General features: G+C 46.0%; 1 non-coding gene across 1 annotated transcript; it reads left to right on the top strand.

Moving 5' to 3' along the window:
- Positions 1-3,055: 3,055 nt before the first annotated feature.
- trnaa-ugc lies at positions 3,056-3,127 on the top strand. Its single transcript has one exon. It is a non-coding gene; the product is annotated as a tRNA-Ala (tRNA).
- The last annotated feature ends 659 nt before the right edge of the window (positions 3,128-3,786 follow it).

The raw sequence follows: 3,786 nt of genomic DNA, 5'->3' as shown, positions 1-3,786 counted from the left end.
AAATTATTACCAAAGCATCGGCACCTAGATATCTTCACTGCTACTCTCCCTCTGCCACGGCAGCGTGTGACTACTGGCCTCTCGTTAAGTCATCTCCAATTCCGTATATTCCCTCTCCTCTGTACTCCTTGCCCGCTTACCCTCCTCCCTGAACCCCTCTCTCGATGGAAAGTTACCAATCAGTTTTGAAATCACTCTCTTGGACTTGCCATCTTCGATGTCCTGCTCTCTATTAAATCCATTAATTTGTTCACGCCGGTCACTGTCCCGGTACAGGTCCCATCTCTGCTTAACGCTATGGACACAAGCCTGAAAGGACATGGTGAGTAACTGGTTAATATGTCCATTGCCAGGGAGTGTTGGAGCGCGTGGAACAATGTAAGGTCGCTCCCTCATCGAATGAAAACATTCTCCATTCCAGGACCATGCTGGGACGCAGAGATAGCCCAGGGATTCCATTCACTAATCCATACGTTATTCTGAAACACTCTCGCCGGCCGACACACTTACCCCCAACAACAAGTGCAAGGAGCTGATTGAACTCTTTGTCATTCGGCTATGGAATGTCCAAAGAGCTGTCTCTTCCAGTGCAAACACATTCTGCTATTTTTCTCTCAGACGGTGGCCACATTTATTCTGCTGTTATCAGCTACTTTGGGTGAATATTTTGTAGCTTTGCGGAAGGAAGTATTCACTCCGAGTAGCTGATAACAGCAGAATAAAGGTGGGCGAAGTCTGAGAGCAAAATGGAAGAATGTGTTAGCGCTGGAAGAGGCAGCTCATTGGACATTCCCAATCCCAATGACAGATAGTTCCATCAGCTCCTCGTACCTGTTGTTGGGGGTGAGTTTGCAGGCAGCCTAGAGTGTTTCAGAATAGGTTATTGGTGAGTAAAAGGAAGAGTCCCTTTGTCTTGTCTTCAATGGCACCTTTTTCATTGAATCTGCCCCGCTATCTAACTTATCTCACACCTCCTTAGCCCCTGCTGTTCTTCCGCCCTTTTTTCAACATCACAGAGCCCATCACACCCCTATCTCTCTCCTCTCTTCGGAAGAAGACTCCTATTCGGCTCTGAAAACCACCTGCTTCTCTCTCCACTGTTGCTGACAGTTCTGACGAGTTTTCCAGCTCTTTCTGTTTTCATTTCAGCTTCCAAGGGCTAAATTGTTATCACCCTCTTACTCTCCACCAACACCTCTTTAGGACTATTAGTTCTGAAGCGTGTGGACATGTGCAGTCCAGCAGGGGGATGCAGGAGTTGCTGTCAGTGACTCTCCAGGGAGGGCGCTGTTGAGCTGCTCCGATAACCGGGGAATTCATCCTGCCCATGAGCCCAGCCTCCTGTTTCCGGGGCTCTGTTCCCAATAAATTTCTGGCCATCCAACTTCCCATCCTGGCTTCTAGGAGAGTCAATATTGTTCAGGTACTGTCCTGAGGCACCACCTTCCGTTTCAAACCTGTTTAGTCATGTCACTTCTCGAAAAAATGTAGAGACAATGAGCTCCCTGCGCCTGAAAGTCACCGCTCCCATTTCCAATCTCCCTCTCCTCTCCAAAATTCCTGAATATATTGCCGACTTCAAAACATTTGCCTGTCATTTCCCAAGCTTCATATTTGAAATTCTCCACGTGGGATTCAGCCTTTGATACCCAATGGAAAAGAGGCCATTGCAAGTTCACCAGCGACTTCATATATGGCAGTGACAAGGTCAAACGATGCACAATTAGCTTTATAACTGGGAAATGGCAGATACATGGGAGTTTTTCACAGGGCAGGCACTTTAAGGCAGAAATAAAATGAAAAAAATAGTGCTGGAAAAATCTCACCAGGTCTAGCAGCATCTCTACGGATAGAAACAGAGTTAACATTTCACCTTCAATCTGACGTTTCTTCTGAAATCCGGTATGTTAGAATGTTTTGGGTTTTCAGCCGTTGGAATAAGGTGAGATCGAAGGTGGAACAGAATAAAGAGGGTCATTGATTGATTGAAAGACTTGGGACATTAAATTACAAAGATGCCATGGATCAAATGGCAAAGAGACAGGGAATGGTATGAGTAAAGGAACAAAGCATTGGTCCAGAGCAGGTGTTAAAAGCAGATTAAAGGTCAGCGCTGTCTGAAAGCAAAATAGCAGAATTTGTTAATAGGAGAATAAAGGTCAGCGCTGACTGAAAGGAAAACATGAGAAAATGATGTAGACTAAAAATTAAGGAAAATAATAAAAATTATGGACAGAGTTCATGGTCTGAAGATGTTGAATTCAGTTTTGAGTCCATAAGACTCGAAGACGCCAAATTGGAAGATGAGGTTCTTTTCCCACAGGTTTGTTGGGCTTCACTGGAACATTGCATCAGGCCAAGGACAGAAATGTGAGCATGAGAGCAAAGTGCTGGACTGGAATAGCAACCGGGGCGGGGCCATGATTGTGGACTGAGCAGAGATGTTCCACAAAGTGGTCATCCAGCCTTTTTTGAGTCTTCCCAAAGTAGAGGAGTCCATACTGTCAGCAGCGAATACAATGGACTAATTTTATATTTTATTTTTTTCTTTTATTGGATGCGGATGTCCCTGGGAGGATCGGCCTTTCTTACCCATCCCTAATTGCTCTTGAACTGAGTGAATCGCTGGTCCATTTCAGGGGGCAGTTAAGGGTCAACCACATACTTATGTATGGAAAGTCACAAGTAGGCCAGGCCTGATAAGGATGAAGGTTTTCCTTTCCTGAAGGAAGTCAGTGAACCAGGTGGGTTTTTAGCAATTTCGATTTGAACCAGTGGATGAGCCTGGGCTTCAATAATATTCGTCCAAGCACATTACCATTGTCTCACTTCGTGATTGGAGAAGGTACAAGTAAATCGTTGCTTCACCTGAAAGGAGTCATTTTACTTAATGGTAGAACAGCCCCGAAGGGTGAAATGACCTTTGACTACACATATGCATTTCTGCTTGTTCATGTTTGTCGTTTTGGTCTGTGAGTGACTTCCCTGAACAGGAGAACAGGCTCGAAAGGTCAAATGAGCTTTAACTGCACATGTAATTGGACCAATACTGCGTGGGGATGTAGCTCAGTGGTAGAGCGCATGCTTTGCATGTATGAGGCCCCGGGTTCAATCCCCGGCATCTCCACTTTTCCTTTTGAATGCAGTGGTGCTATAGTGTGCCGTTGTACACACAGGCACGGTTAAACTCGCTTCATACGTGCAGAAAGCGAACATTGGTCAACAACTGAATTCAATGAAGGATGCTCCGTCTGTCGGAATTGCTTTCAAAACAGTTGTTCACAGAAGCTAATCCGCACCCATGGTTCTTCACTGAGGTTACCGGGAGGGCTCACGGTTTATCGTGTAGCTCATCGCACTCGTTCAGCTGAGCCCATGTCCTCTGCTACACGGTGCCTGCGTACGAAACTAACACCGAGTATGGTGTCACATTTTAGGCAGCACTCTTCAGGAAAGTGGGGAAGGTTTCAGAATGGGCTGCACTGAAGTTATAAGCAGGGGCGCTCCAGGCACAAGGGGCTTCAGTTTCACGGAGGCGGTGCAGAGTCTCGGGATTTCCCCTTCGAGAAGGGAATTTTGACAGGAGGTTTGATAGAGGCGTTCTAAATCATGAAGGTCTAGGCAGAGTTGATGGGAAAAACAGTTCCCTGTGTCTTAGATGTAGAGAGGTGTCTACATTTATGATCCTAACAGGGGAGATTGTATCGAGATTGGGGGTGATTGTAGCGAGATTTCGGGTGATGGTATCGCGATTGGGGGTGCTAGCGTGGAGATTGTTGGTGATTG

Source organism: Carcharodon carcharias, chromosome 39 (assembly GCF_017639515.1).
Source record: "Carcharodon carcharias isolate sCarCar2 chromosome 39, sCarCar2.pri, whole genome shotgun sequence".
Taxonomy (NCBI): Eukaryota; Metazoa; Chordata; class Chondrichthyes; order Lamniformes; family Lamnidae; genus Carcharodon; species Carcharodon carcharias.
The sequence above is the reverse complement of the archived record's forward strand: the minus strand, read 5'-3'. Positions and strand labels throughout refer to the sequence as shown.